Source organism: Girardinichthys multiradiatus, chromosome 18 (genome assembly GCF_021462225.1).
Source record: "Girardinichthys multiradiatus isolate DD_20200921_A chromosome 18, DD_fGirMul_XY1, whole genome shotgun sequence".
In the NCBI taxonomy this organism is placed as follows: Eukaryota; Metazoa; Chordata; class Actinopteri; order Cyprinodontiformes; family Goodeidae; genus Girardinichthys; species Girardinichthys multiradiatus.
This window is the reverse complement of record NC_061810.1, coordinates 9128909-9148786: the sequence shown is the minus strand read 5'-3', so window position 1 is coordinate 9148786 and position 19878 is coordinate 9128909. Positions and strand designations below refer to the sequence as shown.

The following is a 19878-nucleotide window of genomic DNA, read 5'->3' as shown; positions in this document are numbered from 1 at the left end:
GAAAGCAACCAAGAGGACCGTGGGAACTCTAGAAGAGCTGGAGGGATCCACAGGTCAAGTAGGGAATTTGTTGACAGGACAGCTTCTATGTTTATGGAAGAGCAGAGAGAACAAAGCCATTGGTTAAAGCAAGCTACAAGATGTCCTGTTTACAAGTTTGGCGTAAGCTCTGTTGATGAAAAACAGTAAGGTGGCTCTGGTCAAATGAGCCCAAAATAAAAATTTTAGATTTACCTGCAAAAGTGTCATGTGTGCCTTAAAACTAACACTGAATATCTATTATGCACACACAGAGAAACATGGTTTTGGCAGCATCATGTTGTGGGTATGTTTTTTTTCCCCCAGCAGGGACAAAAGCTGGATCAAACTAAATATGGGACAATCCTGAAAGATGAAGACCTGAGAGTGAGGTAGGAGTCCACCTGCCAGCAGCACAATGACCCCAAACATGAACTTAGAGCATTTTTATGTGGTAAACATGGGCCATGAAAGTCCAGACTTAAATCATATCTGCGCAACAATTGAAGATTGGTGTTCACAGATGCCCTTTATCTTACTGAGCAGGAGGTTTTTTGTGAAAAATAATAACAGGGCAAGTACCACACTCAGTGATAATCCAGACAAGATGCAACATTTAAACTGGACAGAAAAAAGAAACAAACCCAGCAGTCAGTGTTGTTTTGGACTTCACACATTCATTAACAAGAAGCTGAAAGGGCACAAATGGTGCCGCTGTGTCCCTGTGAGGGCAGCCCTGTGCTGAGTCCAGCAGTAAGCGGTTGGATTTCATCTGGATCAGGTCCAGTGCTTAGAGGAATGCTCACTAAGCAAACAACCAAAAGTTCAGCCTGCCTTTGTCCTCATCTGACAATCTACTGCTCTGAACAGAAAACACACACAAACACACAGTGAAAACACTTAAGAGTTATTAGAAGGCCACCGCACACGTGAAAAGGGCACTCTTTCTTAAAACGCATGCCTACATATGGGCTGCCGCCAAGGTAGTTATCAAAAGCACGGCAGGGTGAGGATACTGAACACACAGCGTCTTTATACGTCTTTAAAAAACAAAAACAGTCACTGAGACAGCCTGTCGTGAAGTAACAAAACGTCAGATCTCCATCAGAGTCTTCTGTATAGAACACAATAAATCCTTTCTTGGATCCTCAACTGTTACATTTTACAAAAACAACAATGGAAAACTAGCAAATTAAAACCACAATTCTCACCTGTGGACAAGACAACATCCACATAGCACATCAACTGTGTAGAGCAGCAATGACATTCAGCCCACAGCCTGGTTTGAATCACACCACTTCCACCTGAAGTCATGGCCTCATTCTCAAGCTGGCCTCCATATCAACTCATCCACTGGTCCATAGGTCCATCTCCATTTTAGCTCCATCTGCCCATTAGGAAATGATAGCTCTGATTGCCTCTAATGGGCTTTTCTCCCTCTGAGTTAAGTGCTCAAGCAAGCAGCAGATGAGCTACAGAATGCTGTGATGTCTGTGGTGCATTTGAAGCTACAATCTGGGGCACTTACCATCATCAACCATGCAAATGGAAACAATGCTGCGAGTTAGTGAGCGCTGTTCAAACAGTAGATTGTTGTCAAGACATCCCACTTAAAAAAGGCTTAGCAGTTTAAGCATGCAATAAGAGAGGACACAAATGTAACCTTTGAAAGAAGTCACACTCAACACAGGAATCCTTCTGCAACTACAAAGCTCGTTGGGACGTACACAACACAGTCAGCTATTCAAACCCAGCAAGCCAGACACCAGCCAACTTATCACAAAAGGTGCACAGTTACAAACCTGACCGGTAACCTGACACCATGTCTGTGCTAAACTTGTGACAGACGTGTGTTTGTCAGAGAAGGATGAGCCAAAATGTGGGCCGACACATCTGCACATGTAAGTGGCTCTCAGTAATTACAGTGATGCTTTCGAAGTAGATCACAAGCCCTGCAAAAGCCTCAATTCCCCTTAAAATCCCAATAAACTGTAATGTGACAAAATGTGACATGGTTTAAGTGATGGATCAACACAAAAGGACTGGATAATTGTGAAGAGGAGGAAAAGTGATAGACAGTTTTCATAATAAAATGAAGAGAGATCTGAAAGGTCTGCTGTGCGTTTACATTTAGCCCTTTCTCTGCAGTTACAGCTGAGGGCATTTCTGCCCATTCTTTGCAAAACAGCTCCAGCTCATTCTGATTAGATATAAACTGAATGCTTTCTGGAGTTTTAATATGTCATTATAGCATATGAATAAGCTTTGATCTAAACTTGCAGCTTTGGCTCTACAGGGGTTGGACAATGAAACTGAAACACCTGATCTACCCCCATGCTTCACTCTGGGTATGCAACAGTCTGGGTGGTACGCTTCTTTGGGGCTTCTCCACACCGTAACTCTCCCGGATGTGGGGAAAACCGTAAAGGTGGACTCATCAGAGAACCATACATGTTTCACAATGTCCACAGCCCAAGATTTGCGCTCCTTGCACCATTGAAACCGACGTTTGGCATTGGCATGAGTGACCAAAGGTTTGGCTATAGCAGCCCGGCTGTGTATATTGACCCTGTGGAGCTCCCGACGGACAGTTCTGGTGGAAACAGGAGAGTTGAGGTGCACATTTAACTCTGCCGTGATTTGGGCAGCCGTGGTTTTATGTTTTTTTGATACAATCTGGGTTAGTACCCAAACATCCCTTTCAGACAGCTTACTCTTGCGTCCACAGTTAATCCTGTTGGATGTGGTTCGTCCTTCTTGGTGGTATGCTGACATTACCCTGGATACCATGGCTCTTGATACATCACAAAGACTTGCTGTCTTGGTCACAGATGCGCCAGCAAGACGTGCACCAACAATTTGTCCTCTTTTGAACTCTGGTATGTCACCCATAATGTTGTGTGCATTTCAATATTTTGAGCAAAACTGTGCTCTTACCCTGCTAATTGAACCTTCACACTCTGCTCTTACTGGTGCAATGTGCAATCAATGAAGACTGGCTACCAGGCTGGTCCAATTTAGCCATGAAACCTCCCACACTAAAATGACAGGTGTTTCAGTTTCATTGTCCAACCCCTGTATGTTTATAGTCTTTGTCCTACTGGAAGATAAACCTAAGCTCCGGTCTTATGTCTTTTCCCACCCCTCAAAGGTTTTCTTCCAGGACTACCCTGTATTTAGCTCCATCCATCTTTCAGTCATCTCTGACCAGCTTTGCTGCATCAGCTGAAGAACATCATTCCCACAGCACCATACTGTCACCACCTTGTTCCATCATGGGGATGACATGTTAAGGGTGAGGTCATGTGTTTTTTTGGGTTTTTTTTTTTTATCTGCCATACATAGTAGTTTAGCATTTAGAGTGAAAATGTCATCATTGTTCTCATCTGACCAGAGCACCTTCTTCCATATGTCTTTAGCTTGATTTCAACATTGGCTTCTTCAGGCCAGAGCAGTGGGGTGCAAAACAAGAAGCTCCTCCAGAGTTACCAGCGGTCTCTTGGCTACTTCCGTGAATAATCCTCTCCTTTTCCGGCCTATCGGTTTGTGCTGATAGGTTTGCAGTCATGCCCTAGATATTTCAGATGGTTCTCTAATAAACTAAGGATGTAGAATATTTCAGCATTAGCCTCAGTATTTGCCAGGTTAGTCACTTTTTAAAACATATTGGAATGGTTGAACGGGTAAAACTGGGCTGATATTAATAACTGATCTTGTTGCTGTTGTTACAGTGATAGTGATGCAGAGTAGGATTGTGGGGTGTTTTTGAACTGAAGCAGAGAGGCAATGTCATGGGTGTGGTCATTTTTTCACGGTACTAAAGGGGATATCGACCCAGAATTTCGATATTGATGCATCCCTAGAACAAACCTCTGAGGCCTGTGCAGAACAGCTGGATTTATACTGAGAATCAATTAGACAGAGGTGGACTCTATATACAAATTAGCTGACTTTCAAAGACAATAGGTTGCACTGGATTTTATTAATAGGTATCAGACTAAAGGGGTCAGCATACAAAACGATTTTTGTCAAAAGTTTTGAAAACATTTTTTTCTTCTTAGGCACAATTTTGCACTACTTTCTGTTGTTGTATCACAATAGAAATCCCGATAAAATAAATCTGTAATTTGACAGCATTTGACAAAGTCTAAGGGGCATGTCTACTTCTGCAAGGTACTACAGCTGTGTCGCCAACTCACACCGCCTGCCTCTGACTCGCTGTCTGTACGTGCACAGGTGAGCAGGGCTACTGAGGGATGTGCTGGCAGACGGCCAGAGGTCTGCTGTCGGCTTCAGGTTTCATGGGGAACATGAGGGGAACAAGTGCTTCTGCAAGATCAGGAAGAAGAGAGTGTTTCATATGGCAACAATCAAAGGAGAGGAAAGAGATACCATAAGCCAACCCTGGGCCATACAGGAGGAATATACCAAGCTCCTCCAGGCATACCAGGATAAGCGTCTCTGTTTCAGGATGCAGAAATATGATTCCAGTTACGTGTTTCTTCTGTTTTCTGTGCAGACTTCCAAAGATTAGGAGATTATTCAATAACTTCAAGATCATCTGTAATTCAGAGGATAATTGCCATTTATGTTCTAAGAGTTCTGCAAGTAGAAAACCTGCGATTTTCTTTGCACAAATGTAAAAACAAGTCGTGTATGATTTGTTGTCTCTAGTAAATGCAAGAGCAAGACAAGCAAACGAGGACAGATTAAAACGCAAATCATTGATCAATCAATCTACAACCCAGTCATATAACGTCTGACATACAGTGTACACTTCACTAATAACAGAGCTGATAAAGACAAAGTGAATCTTTGCTTCCTCTGAACTGAGAGGCATGTTTTGATGGCTTTCATGCACAGATGCATTAAACAGTAAACAGTGATGTTATACAGCACTCTCCCACTAAAGCCCTCTCTGTGTGACAGTAAAAGTCCTGTGAGGTTCACTACAATGGAGTGAGTGTGTCCACGTGTCTTCATGCATAAGTGATTGAAAAAAAGAGACAAGGAAAGGGGCTAAACAAATGGTGTGTGTGTGTGTGTGTGTGAGAGGCGTTATGGTTGCTGATTAAGGGTCCTATGACACTTCTAGCTAAAAATAAGACTGACAAAAGAGGATCTAAGACCTCTTCACCTTTCCACTACAGCCACTGTACAACCGTAAATAACTGCAGATAAACAAAGCGGTCATCTTAGTCAGCGTTTCCACTGATGTGACGTGTGTGTTCAAGTACATTCAGTTTGGACGTATTTTCCAAAAGCTAAAAAAAAAAAATCTTTTCAAGCTTAGACAAAGGCATGCAATCAGGGGAAAACACTGGTCCTTCGTATAAACTCTGGTCACATTTGTTGTGTTAAAAAGCCCGAAAATACATTAGTCTTTTAATGCAGCAGAAAGCCTTTAGAGTAAATGTTGAAAAACCCCGGCTTTTAAACAGAGTACATTTATTTATAAAGGGGGAAATTACATGCTTTTAATTCAATGTTGTTAACCAAATCATTAGTGGCACAATTCTCAGCCTCAATATGCCATCATCATTTAATTCAGTCTTCATACATTTATAGAATCAGTGTCCCCTGACCAAGGCAAATGGTTCCAGTTAGAGTCTCACTGGAGATGAGGAAACTCCCCATGTTTACATTTGTGACTGTAGGTCAGTAAAGGGTTTTTGTTCCATTGCCCCCAGGCAACAGGCTGGCATGGTGAGGAGATTTAATGGTTTTTATGGAGACTTGTTAACACCGAGGTGCCACTCGTTGTTGCAGTTCTTTAACAAGTGAAAGAATATATTTTTTTAATTACCTCCTTTACCGTTATTTTCCTGCAATAGCGAGATATACAGGTCCTTCTCAAAATATTAGCATATTGTGATAAAGTTCATTATTTTCCATAATGTAATGATGAAAATTTAACATTCATATATTTTAGATTCATTGCACATTAACTGAAATATTTCAGGTCTTTTATTGTCTTAATATGGATGATTTTGGCATACAGCTCATGAAAACCCAAAATTCCTATCTCACAAAATTAGCATATCATTAAAAGGGTCTCTAAACGAGCTATGAACCTAATCATCTGAATCAACGAGTTAACTTTAAACACCTGCAAAAGATTCCTGAGGCCTTTAAAACTCCCAGCATGGTTTATCACTCAAAACCCCAATCATGGGTAAGACTGCCGACCTGACTGCTGTCCAGAAGGCCACTATTGACACCCTCAAGCAAGAGGGTAAGACACAGAAAGAAATTTCTGAACAAATAGGCTGTTCCCAGAGTGCTGTATCAAGGCACCTCAGTGGGAAGTCTGTGGGAAGGAAAAAGTGTGGCAGAAAACGCACAACGAGAAGAGGTGACCGGACACTGAGGAAGATTGTGGAGAAGGGCCGATTCCAGACCTTGGGGGACCTGCGGAAGCAGTGGACTGAGTCTGGAGTAGAAACATCCAGAGCCACAGTGCACAGGCGTGTGCAGGAAATGGGCTACAGGTGCCGCATTCCCCAGGTCAAGCCACTTTTGAACCAGAAACAGCGGCAAAGTACTTTTTTCGGATGAAAGCAAATTCTGCATGTCATTCGGAAATCAAGGTGCCAGAGTCTGGAGGAAGACTGGGGAGAAGGAAATGCCAAGATGCCAGAAGTCCAGTGTCAAGTACCCACAGTCAGTGATGGTCTGGGGTACCGTGTCAGCTGCTGGTGTTGGTCCACTGTGTTTTATCAAGGGCAGGGTCAATGCAGCTAGCTATCAGGAGATTTTGGAGCACTTCATGCTTCCATCTGCTGAAAAGCTTTATGGAGATGAAGATTTCATTTTTCAGCACGACCTGGCACCTGCTCACAGTGCCAAAACCACTGGTAAATGGTTTACTGACCATGGTATCACTGTGCTCAATTGGCCTGCCAACCCTCTTGACCTGAACCCCATAGAGAATCTGTGGGATATTGTGAAGAGAACGTTGAGAGACTCAAGACCCAACACTCTGGATGAGCTAAAGGCCGCTATTGAAGCATCCTGGGCCTCCATAAGACCTCAGCTGTGCCACAGGCTGATTGCCTCCATGCCACGCAGCATTGAAGCAGTCATTTCTGCAGAAGGATTCCCGACCAAGTATTTATTATTATTTGAAGGTTGACGTTTTTTGTATTAAAAACACTTTTCTTTTATTGGTCGGATGAAATATGCTAATTTTGTGAGATAGGAATTTTGGGTTTTCATGAGCTGTATGCCAAAATCATCCGTATTAAGACAATAAAAGACCTGAAATATTTCAGTTAGTGTGCAATGAATCTAAAATATATGAATGTTAAATTTTCATCATGACATTATGGAAAATAATTAACTTTATCACAATATGCTAATATTTTGAGAAGCACCTGTATACTGCTCTTTTTCCAGCCTAGTGACCAGTGGATAAAACAAGCAGACCACAGTTTTTCCCACAGAAATAAATTTACTCAAATTAAAAAGCTTGGATTTTATTTTTATTAATTTGAGTTTGGGTTACTACAATAAAATGATCTTTTTTAGTGTTTTCCTACATATATAAGTGGAATCAATCAGTATAGAAAAATATCTCCTTTTAATGGTGCTTTTGCAATGATCCAAATAAAACAACACTGATGAATGAAATAAAATTCAAACCTCTTGCCATACCACACATACCACTGATCTTGTTTCACTTTCACCCACTAACCCCAATGAAACATTCTGCTTCTCAAGCCACAGGTAGACATAGATGATCCTCAACTTGACATATGCATACATTTCCTAAACATACGCTTCATCTTTGAAGGGTGACACTTCTACAGGCAGGAGGTCCTTTTATAGAAAGAGGTTACTTTTATGCCAATAGAAAACCCAGCATTCACACCTACATCAGGCTGATGTACACAGGTGCACCTGACAGCATAATAATCTGTTAAAACCTGCATGTGTTGAGCTGGTGGATGAATACGAGAGCACCTGAGGTTTGTGTGTGGATGTGAGTCACCGGTCATGGAGGGCTGTTGCTCACTGCATTTAGGAGTGTGTCTAGGTGGTGGCTGCAGAGGGTAAACATATCGTCATAAGCGTCATTTTAACACCAGCAACTAGACTGAGTCGATGAGATGTTCGGTATGCTCATGTATGAATGTTTGTACAAGGTGGCAATTTAACCCTTCACTTATTTGCTGTATGTTGCATTACAGGTTTTATTGCTTAGATGTTTTCCATTCTAAGAATATTTATTGGTCCAATTGCCATGTTCTTTAAAAAACAGTTGGAAATTTGGTCTAAAAATGGCTATCAGCTTTCTAAGAAAAAATGCGTCGGAGAGGGTAATAAAAAATAACTACTTAGGAACCAAGTCGAACATTTCACACATTCTGAGTCTGCATCTGAGTAACGTTAATGAAGTCAAAAAGTGAAGGAATCCAAGTACATTGGTCTTTATGAGAAAAAAAAAACAAACATCCGGGCAGCGATCTTACTCCTCTACAGCGGCACGTCGACAAACACTCACATCTGAGACAGGAAACAGTGACACCAGTCAGGAAGTGAGTGACAAACAGTCACCAGGGAAAATTTCCCAACTAGTCATTCATAAATCATAAAAAGCTTGCTTGAAATCAAAGCCTTAGCTCTTTTGTTTTTAAAATCGGTCCATGTGGACTCCTGACAGATACACACATCTCTGCATGCCTTAAACGCACCACAGTGATAGTTTAAACTTGAACTAAAACATGAACATACACAGAACTTACAGGACACAAGAAACACTGCGACAAAAATGTTTCAACAAACTAATATGGAGATAAAATTATACAGGAGGTGCTTTAATGTTAACATGATTAAGGAAACATTTTATTAAAAGACAAGAAATGAAATAAAATCATTAAATTAAAATTTCGCCATTACATATGACAAAGGTAGCAGTAAAATGCAAAATTAGGACAAATAAGCTGATTAAAAGTCATCAGCATAGATAAAAACAGAAGGCAACACAAACATATTTGTTTTATGATTGGACATTTAGCTTAGTTTCAGAAGTGCCAAATTGTATTATTTCACAACATTTTTGCAATTTTGTTCATAGCAACAACCAACTTCCTCTTGCATTACAATAAAAGACAGTTACAGTAAACGTATCTCAGAGAGCCTATTCCTGCTCCACATTAATCTAATGTGACACTCATTACATCTGAACCAGACAGGCACTGTTCCAGCACAGCAAAGAGGCTGAAAGAACAGACCTGAGCAAAGCTAAATCTACTTTAATAAGCTTCCCTGAGAAAACTCATTTGACAGATATGGACATCAAAGTGCATCTACCCATGTCGTCATGATGAAACGCTCGGGTTGGCAGTCGGTGCTAAAGTTACAACCATTAAGTCCAGAAATAAAAAAAATGTAAATTTAATGTAATACGGTATTTACTGAATGTGCTTTAAAAGACCTTCTTCACATTAGTCCCTGCCTTGATCTGTTTTTTACAGATATTTTCACAGCAAGACACTGAATTCTTACACTAAATCGCAAACAGCTGCAGTGACACTAATGTCAAATGATTTTACCATGTGACAATATTTGACTCAGTTTCCAAGCATCTATCTTCTCCTCAGTGCCACCCCCCTAGACGTCAAACTAAGCTCCCCTGATGCAAGCGTGACGTCAGATGATCATTTACAGGAAGAAATATTTTCTTCATCTTGAAAAATTTGGGCTACATAAGAAACTGAAGTAATCCGGCCGTAATGCTCCACTTGGGAAAGTAAATCTGTTGGGCTTCTTCTTGGCAAAACTATTCTGTGTGCTACTCTGCTGGGCAGGACACGAAAAAAAAAAAAAAAAAAGTTAGTTTAAAAAGCAATAACTTTCGATATCCCCACCGCAATGTTCTTTTAATAAAATCCCAGAGATATATCTGGAGTGAGCAGAGTCAGCCTGGACTTCTACCAACCCTTCTACCACTGTGAGCATCTGTTAAAACATTCACCAGCTTTATAAACACTGACTTTAATCTCATCTAACTACTTGGGACTGATGTGGCATTTAAATTTTCATCTTTCTAAATATCTTTAGTTGTGTGTGTGTGTGTGGGGGGGGGGATCTAAAACATGAAACAACAGACTGTCGAACCGTTTGAGCTTTCAGTTTATCATCAGTTAACAAAAACATGAAGTGTTGCTGTCGATGACGTTTATCGACTAGCACCAGCTAAAAGCAATAGATCATGCCATCTCTTGTAAATGTGGTTTAGTTACTCTAGGTTATCTTGTACCTTGAGAATCCCAGAAGGGCCCAAGCCTTTATGAAGGTTTAATGAAGCTTTATTCCCCAACATGGGCAAAACACAAATGTTAGCACTTTTTATTTTTTTTTTTATATATATTACTCAGTTCTCCATTACCATACATAACATTTAAACGAGTATCTAACTACATAAGGGCAGCATTAATGAGGAGGGATTTGCTGTATAAGTTAATTAAATGTTAGATAATGCAACAACGCCCTATGGTCATACCAAACAATCCTAAAGAACTGAAGAGCCAAAACCGGTTTTCACAAAAGCTGAAAGAGAATGAACCAGCAATGGTCACAGAAGTCGGTTTTTAACGAGCAGCTTCATATTCCTGGTCATGTTCAGTGTTTATTCACTCGGTAGTGGAAAATGTTTTAGGAAAGAGATTACTTGACAGGATGAAGCATAAAACTAAGCTAGCTTTAATGTGGAAACAAATCCATCCATAGCTGATTGGCAGTTTGGAAGGAAAACTAATATCAAGTCCCATTTAGACTCTTGGTCCCCCACTGCCCTTCCACGCCATCCCAGTCTCTCCTACCCTTTCTCTTTACAGCAACAGATGTCTCACTGCAGGACAGCAGTAATATCCTGCTAAAACTAGTGAAGTAGGCTGAGAAAATAACTAGAATGTCCTGACAGACAAACTATTAACATTTATTTCTAGAAATATATCAGACTCTGAACATACAGCTGAAAATATCCCAGGAAACAGCAACATGGACTTCCCTCTTATCAAGCCAAACTCAGAGGACTCCAACTCCCTCAGAATGAAAAGGTCCACAGTGCAAAATAATGATCAGCACTGTGGTCATTATATAAATGATGATTTAAGAACAACCTGATAACGCCATTTAAAATCTGTTTTAAATATCAACAGCGATGACACGAGTTGCCATGCACACTCTGAGCAAACACCACTTTACTAATTAATTCCAGCTTCTGTGTCTGTGTGGTTTTGTAACGATTTAGATCTGCAAGTGTGATGTTCCACAGAGCGTGATTCATCTTACAGCAACCAGTGAGGAGAAACGCTAAACAACATGCAGCGTCAACATGAATCTCTCCATGACTTCAGCTTTCAAGATTATCACACCTCCTTCAGGGAGGGTGAAAACAAGGGATGGAAGGATGCTTCAGGGGAACTGGTAGGACAGATGAAAGGTATGAATAAGTGAAGAATACAGAGAACAGATAAACCTGAGCAGATACCTTAAAGTTAAAAATGAAACACTGTAAATGGTGATGGAGCAAAAAAGAAATAAAAGCCCAAACTTGTGATACAATGTGTTACTGTGATGCGTGGACCCGAGTGGGCCCTGTGTACACAATAAGCCTCTGTCTTTTTGGAAAGAGTGTGTCCATGTGTGTCAGTGTATGTGTGCGCCACCAAGGCCAGTCCCGTGCCCTGCACAAATACTGCCCTTGTGCTGCCCTTGCCCTGCCAGCCTGGCCCCACAGACCGACACAGAGGAGCAAAAAAACACCAAACAGCGGCTGGGAGGGAGCGCCGGGGTCACATGGGCTGCTCATGTTCTCCGCTGTGGGATCTGGAGCTTTACTGACGGCTCAGTGACACCTTCAGCAGCTTTCACATATACACACACAAGGTCACAGGGGTCAGTCCATTAGCAGACGATCTGAAATGTTTTATTAGACTACAACCAACAGATTAAATTTATTCCTACAATATCTTCTTGTCAATCCGTTGTAGAACCGCCTTCTGCTGCAGTAACAGCTGTCCTTTCAGGTGTGTCTCTACCAGCTGTCCTATCAGGTGTGTCTCTACCAGCTGTCCTATCAGGTGTGTCTCTACCAGCTTTGTACATTTGTCTCTGCAAGATAACTCAAGCCCAGTCCAACTGGATGGAAAGCATCTGTGAATACTAAGTCCTGTTACAGATTCTAAATTAAATGGATCTGGACTTTCACTGCTTCATTCTAACAAATGAATACGCTTTGATTTTAACCATTTTCTTAGCTCTAGCTTAGCCGTAGCTCTAGCTGATTGTTTAGGATCATTTTCCTCCTCAAGTTGTTTTAACAGGTTTTCTTCCAGGATTTCCCTTTATTTGGCTTCAGCAAACTCCCACCAACTCTGACTAGCTTCCTCAAAGCATGATGCTGCCACCACCTTGCTTCACCATTGAGATTGAGTGTTCAGGGTGATGTCCAGTGATAGTTTTCCACCAAATATAGAAATTTGCCTTTAGGCCAAAAGGTTCAATTATGGTTTCATCTGACCAATCTGCTATGTCACCCATATAGCTTGTGGTAAACGGCAACAATTACACCTCATGGTTTTTACTTTTGTTACATGTCCATAAATGCTACATTTGGGAAGTTCGCAACTAATGGTTATTTGGTGAAACAATTCTCCCCCTAGAGCTGTGAATCTCTGCAGCTCCTCCAGAGTTACCATGGGTCTCCTGGCCGCATCTCTAATTAATGTCCTCCTTGTCTGGTCTGTCAGTTTAAGTGGAGGGCCATGTCTTGGTAGGTTAACAGTTGTACCATACTGTTGCTATATTCAGGTGGATTGAACAGAGCTCAGCGAATCGTTCAAAACTTGGGATGTTGTTTTGTAACCTTCACTCTGCTTTCAGTTTCTACACAGCTTTATCCCAGACATGTCTGCTTCGTTTCTTGGTCTTCAGGATGCCGTTTCTTCACCAACACTCTCCAACATAACTCTAAAGACTTCACAGAACAGCGGGGATTATACCAAGACAAAATCATCAAAAAATAATGGATGTTTGAAAATAAATGATACAGAAAAAAAGAATTAAAATGTATTCAACCTGAGTCACCTTCATCTCCCCAGGGTTATGCAATATCACACAGCTGCTCTGCAGATACAGACGCTTGGCCCCTCTCCTCTCTTGCAGAGCAGCACCTGAACCATTGCAGCTGAGAATCAACAGTTTGCCGTTGTTGCCCAAAGCTTATCCAGTATGTCCAGAGAAAAGCCACTGCGACCCTATAAAGTTGTCAAGGCAAAGGTGTTATTCTGAGGAATGTTGCCCTATGAGGCAGGCGAACCGAAAAAGGCGAGGGATGCAGATAAGCCCTGATGCTAGCTGTCCTAGCAATCCAACCTTGGTGAAGCAACTTCAAGACAGAGTCTGATGTTTGAGAGAGATTTAAAAAGCTCAGTAACGTCCCTGTATCTGCAGCAGTGAAGTAAGAAACATGCCGAGCTGCGTAAGCTAAATATTTTTCAGACAGCTCTGTTATGGTGTTGAGTCAGTCTGAGCTTCCCCAGAGAGATGTGCATCTTCAGCACAGAGTTGGTGCGGCTCCATTGTACTGTGGGTATGAATCAATGTCAGGAAATGTCCATCAGCAGATGGATCCATCAGGCACAAAAGGTAACCAGCACACCTCTTCTCAATTGCCTCTGTTCAGTAATGAAAGGAATTAAAAGCTAATGGGGCTAACAAACAAAAACTGGTAAACGTAATCGATGGACCCTGACTGAAACTGACAATTACAGCTGAAACTGGTGAGAACCCGCAGCAACCCACTCAGCAGACCGATCCAATAATGCAAAATTAACAGAAACATTTGAACAGACCATTGCCTTTCTGCACTATAAAGTTTTTTTTTTATCTATTTTCCAATTAATTGCACAACTGAATCCAAGGTACATAGAAAAGCATAAACACATCTAAGTGTTATCTTCATAATTGTTTTGCTGTACAGGAAAGTTTTAATACTGTATTTTGTTTCTATAAGTGCTGAAATTGTTTTTAAAATTTCTCTGCTCTTTAGCAGAAAAAGAGGTTGCTGTGATAGCAAGTATTTTCTTAGTATTGGTAGAGGGATTTTTAGTTTCAGTATGACAACTCTAGTGAACTCTATTATTAGGTAACCTGAATGGAATTGGTGGAACTGGTATTTATTTGGGGGAATATAAGTAAAGGGGGGCTGAAGACAACGTTGCAACGTTCCAAACATAAAAACTCTGGGAGGTATGAATAGTTTCGCAGGGCACTGCGGACTAGCTTAATGCAGGGAAACAAAGCAGGCAAACAAAGCTGCTATTTGTGATAACTGTTCTGAAGAACTGGATGCTATGCAAACTCTTCTTACAATCACAGGATTATTTAAATTAAGTCCATATTTATCTTCCTATTACAGGGAAGAGGAAGCCTTGCAACTATGGCACACATGTATGCAAAGTTCGCCCTGTCAATCTGATTCTGTGAAAGAGGGGATGAGGAAATAAAAATTAAGGCATATACACACAGACTTAAAACAGGCAGAGACCTTCAATTTAAAAACTGTTCAGAAAAGGGGGGAAAAAAGAAACAAAGGATCCATTTGTGGCCAAAGTAGATGCTTCCTTGTTGCTCCTCTCTCACAGCTTTATTTGAATAACTGGAGTCCTTATGTCTAAGCTTCACCTTCATTTGCTTCAGCATCCATTAGATAATAAAAGCACTGGCATGACTTGGTTCAGAGAGCACTTCCTGCTTGATGTTAACTGCATTGTACACCAACAGCTGTTCTGAGGGCAACAATAAGATAAAAAGCATTGTTCCATTAGAGAACAGCTTTTTTCCCCCTCTATCTTTTATAAACTCAGACAAAGAGGAAACAATGAATAACTATTATTCCAACATGGCTATTTTTTTCCTCACAGTAATTTTCCACTTAAGCTGCTTAAGAGCAAATAAATCTCTTGTGACTAAATCCGACAAAAGAATGAAATTCACTTTAACACCTGTCAACATTTGAAAGCCCACCAGCTCATTTGGCTTCTTTGTTATGATCACACCCAAATATAAGTATAAATTCTACAAATTTTAAACATTTTTAGAAAGATTTTGGGCTTAACTATATTTCTACAGGTGTCAGGCTTTAAATAAAGAACAAGCAAAAACCAGAGACAGGAAGCAGGAAGACGGAAGGCAGGAAGGAATTTAGCTCTGATGAATGAATGAAGAGATTAAATAATGGACAAATGGATGAATAGACAAACAGATTGAGGAATGAGGAAATTAATGGATAAAAGCATGAAATGATGGAGGAATTCAACTTTTAGACAATGAGACAGTGAATAAATTCTGAAAATATAAACTTTTTTTTTTATTGAGAGCAAGAAAATAATCCAATCAAATTCTAGACTTTTCTACACTGCGTTGAAATCCTGTAAAACCCACAGTATGTCCCATGTGACAGGTCCATTAAATTTTCGGTAAAACTGGTTGAAAACACTACATATTTGTTATAAATCAAGCCCTAAAGCTACAAGTATAGCCCCTGTTCCACCGAAGGTCCTGAGATTTAAATACCTGGAATTTTCTTTTACCTGGGTAAAAGAAAAAAAATCCCCAGTAATTTGTGTCTTTTCTGTTTTCACTGCTCTGAAAGGCCAGCCTGTTGATGTTTGGGCAAGTTAAGAAAACTGCAATACACCTCCAGCACAGCAGGTGGCTGTAATAGGAAAGTAACGACCAAACAAGCTAAGCCCAACCGAGAAATACATATCCCGCTATTTGTTCACAAAACAAGATGGAGACCATGACAGGCCTTTAAGCCTGTGGTGTTGTACCACACTGCAATTAAAACCCAGCGCCCTTCAAGGGAAAGAAGACAGGCGATGGTCCAAAGACAACGTCTTAGAAAAAAACAACACACAGGTCTTAAATATGGTGGCATAGAACACCAGACTAGGACTTTTTACCCTGGAAATAATGGACCTGGGAAATTGAAGCTACTCGGTTAAAAATGTGCTAACACCTTTTAAAATTACGGGTTATGGCTGCAAGTACCTGCATTGAAAAAGGGACTTGTTTAAAATTGCCTGATGTAATCAACCCTGTCCCTGACATCAGGAATAACCTTCCTGGTGGCAGACCTGCGCCTGCCTTTGAGGGAATACTAGCATCCTAATGCAAACTAGTAAAAACTCAAACAGACTAATCTAAAGTTAAAAGCCATTTCCTCTCCTTGATTTGCATGGCGTCAATGAAACAAAAATGGTTACATATCTCATGTCAAATACAAAAAGGGAAGCTGATCATCAATCTACTTTAATAGCACATATAAAAGTATTTTGTTTTTTAATGGAGCCCAAGACTGTAATGACTTTCTGTTTAATAGTTTAATATGAAAAGTATTTTAAAGCAGTTTGATGGTGCAGAAACTGCAGAAATAAATGTTAATGAGAAACGTTGACAAGAAACACTACAATACAGCACAGCAATTAGGTGATTAAGATCAGTGCCAGAGCAACCAAAATGCAACAAGATAGGGGTATGACTGGGAGATCGCATCCAAAACCCTGCAGAATCTGTGAATGAGAAACATATTGCAAAGAATGAATGACATAGATGGGGGTAAGACTGGCTTTAGATAAATGTGCATTTTAATGTGGATCATCCAACACTATACTTCGAAAAGGCAGTTTGAAAATAAAAATTATATCCCAGGGTGCCATATCACACAGAGCCTTCACAAGAGCAAAGCCTCTGATTGAATCAGGACAGAGCAAAAGGACTGAAAAGAAATGGACAAAAATAACAGCAAGACGTTCTGAATACAGCAGAAATGGCTCCCACACACTCTACTGATTTTTCAGCAGTGGTATCCTACTAGGTTGCCAAGATGCTATTTGCTGCACAAACAAAAGGGCCACACATTGGCACTGAGCGACGCACACACGTTTGAAAAAAGGAAGACATTTGTCGGCTCCAGCTATCATTCTGCTGTAAAAGGGAGTGGAAAAATCCAAGGGCAGCAACTTCATTCATGTTTTATATCCATCTGTCTGTCTGCCTGAGATGCTCAACTTTGGACATATTGCTAGGCTGCTTTCTGTTGAACTCATAACAGGCAAACTTATGCTCCATACACAGATCACTATACTGCATGCACTATGTTGAGGTAAAATTTCATCTGTTTCTCTTGTAGCCTGCATACAATAAAGGCATACATTACTTTTTACTTAAACCAACCTGCCTTAGCTTCCATGTAGGATTAGTCCACAGCAGCACAGCCTGTTCTATTGTCTGGATACAAACATAGCCAAGGCTAATTTTAAGCGATAACACTTCAGGTAGTGAGTTCGATGCTATTAAGATAATGCCAACCAACAAACAGGCTGAAGGGCAGGGTTTCCTAGGATTGTGTTCATGAAATGCTTATGACTGACTGCTCAGTGTTCATGCAAGCAAATAAAACACTCATGAAGGTCATTCCAGTTGAAACAAGGAAAATAATCAGACCCCTATTTAGCTTTGTTTGTAAAAAGGTAGGCTTGTATGGCTGTGTTCATTTCAGTTCCTCTGCAGTGGTAATAAGTCAGCGTTGGAGGAACGAGCAGCAGCGGAAGACAGAGCAGCATGAATAATTGGATCAAGCTATTTTTCCACACTCGAGTAGGAGGGCAGGAAGAGTGAAGAAAAACAGAGCGCAGGTGGGAGGCATCTGTATGGATTATTGGCGGTTATTGGCCACCTGTGCTGACTGAGAGCATGAAATGTGGTTATTATCCAGACAGCTGTCAAAGCTTCTCTCACTGCGCCACATATAGAGTCTGAAACTTAACCAGGTGTTTACTGTGAAAACACAAGGACACAAATGTAGAGCAGGATCCGCAGGATATACACCTGCAAAGCTGAGTCCAGATTCTGTTTGAATGCCTACATCCATATGCCTCCTCCAACACAAATATCGTTCATTTTGCTGAATCTGGTATTTGCATTTCTTGGTTATTTAATTATCTGACATACATTTGTTAAATGACAGCATGCGTTTCTAAGCACCTATAGTACAGACCAAAGGTTTGGACACACCTTCTCATTCAAAGAGTTTTCTTTATTTTCATGACTATGAATATTGTAGCTTCACACTGAAGGCATCAAAACTATGAATTAACACATGTGGAATTATATACTGAACAAAAAGGTGTGAAACAACTGAAAATATGTCTCATATTCTAGGTTCTTCAAAGTAGCCACCTTTTGCTTTGATTACTGCTCTGCACACTCTTGGCATTCTGTTGATGAGCTTCAAGAGGTAGTCACCTGAAATGGTTTTCCAACAGTCTTGAAGGAGTTCCCAGAGATGCTTAGCACTTGTTGGCCCTTTTGCCTTCACTCTGCACTCCAGCTCACCCCAAACCATCTCGATTGGGTTCAGGTCCGGTGACTGTGGAGGCCAGGTCATCTGACACAGCACCCCATCACTCTCCTTCTTGGTCAAATAGCCCTTACACAGCCTGGAGGTGTGTTTGGGGTCATTGTCCTGTTGAAAAATAAATGATGGTCCAACTAAATGCAAACCGGATGGAATAGCATGCCGCTGCAAGACGCTGTGGTAGCCATGCTGGTTCAGTATGCCTTCAATTTTGAATAAATCCCCAACAGTGTCACCAGCAAAGCACCCCCACACCATCACACCTCCTCCATGCTTCACGGTGGGAACCAGGCATGTAGAGTCCATCTGTTCACCTCTTCTGCGCCGCACAAAGATACGATGGTTGGAACCAAAGATCTCAAACTTGGACTCATCAGACCAAAGCACAGATTTCCACTGGTCTAATGTCCATTCCTTGTGTTCTTTAGCCCAAATAAGTCTCTTCTGCTTGTTGCCTGTCCTCAGCAGTGGTTTCCTAGCAGCTATTTTACCATGAAGGCCTGATTCACACAGTCTCCTCTTAACAGTTGTTCTAGAGATGTTTCTGCTGCTAGAACTCTGTGTGGCATTGACCTGTTCTCTAATCTGAGCTGTTGTTAACCTGCGATTTCTGAGGCTGGTGACTCGGATGAACTTATCGTCCGCAGCAGAGGTGACTCTTGGTCTTCCTTTCCTGGGGCAGTCCTCATGTGAGCCAGTTTCTTTGTAGCGCTTGATGGTTTTTGCAACTGCACTTGGGGACACTTTCAAAGTTTTCCCAATTGTTCGGACTGACTGACCTTCATTTCTTAAAGTAATGATGGCCACTCGTTTTTCTTTACTTAGCTGCTTTTTTCTTGCCATAATACAAATTCTAAGTCTATTCAGTAGGACTATCAGCTGTGTACTGTATCCACCTCCTGCACAACACAACTGATGGTCCCAACCCCATTTATAAGGCTTGAAATCCCACTTATTAAACCTGACAGGGCACACCTGTGAAGTGAAAACCATTTCAGGTGACTACCTCTTGAAGCTCATCAACAGAATACCAAGAGTGTGCGGCGCAGTAATCAAAGCAAAAGGTGGCTACTTTGAAGAACCTAGAATATAAGACATATTTTCAGTTGTTTCACATTTTTTGTTCAGTATATAATTCCACATGTGTTAATTCATTGTTTTGATGCCTTCAGTGTGAAGCTACAATATTCATAGTCATGAAAATAAAGACAACTCTTTCATTGAGGTGAGTCCAAACCTTTGGTATGTTCTGTACATAAATATAAATAAATTACAGTTAATTCAAAAATACTTTATTAATCCCAAATGGAAATGAATTGTTAATGTAGCAATATTATAAAGGTTTCTTCAAAGAGCCGTTGTAGATGCTGATGGCTTTGGGCAGGACGGACCTCCTGTAGTGCTCTGTCTTACAGCAGATATTTTAA

General features: G+C 40.8%; 1 protein-coding gene across 3 annotated transcripts in view; it reads right to left on the bottom strand.

The window, feature by feature from the left end:
• pik3cb (phosphatidylinositol-4,5-bisphosphate 3-kinase, catalytic subunit beta) overlaps positions 1–19878 on the bottom strand; it is a 92354-nt gene that overhangs the window by 50852 nt on the left and 21624 nt on the right. The window contains exon 1 of one of the 3 annotated variants that reach the window (XM_047392052.1): positions 1230–1249. The exons of the other annotated variants lie outside the window; for them this stretch is intronic. The gene's annotated coding sequence lies outside the window, so the exon portion shown is untranslated. Of the gene's footprint in view, positions 1–1229; positions 1250–19878 lie in introns of those variants that run through there. 3 annotated transcript variants of the gene reach the window in all.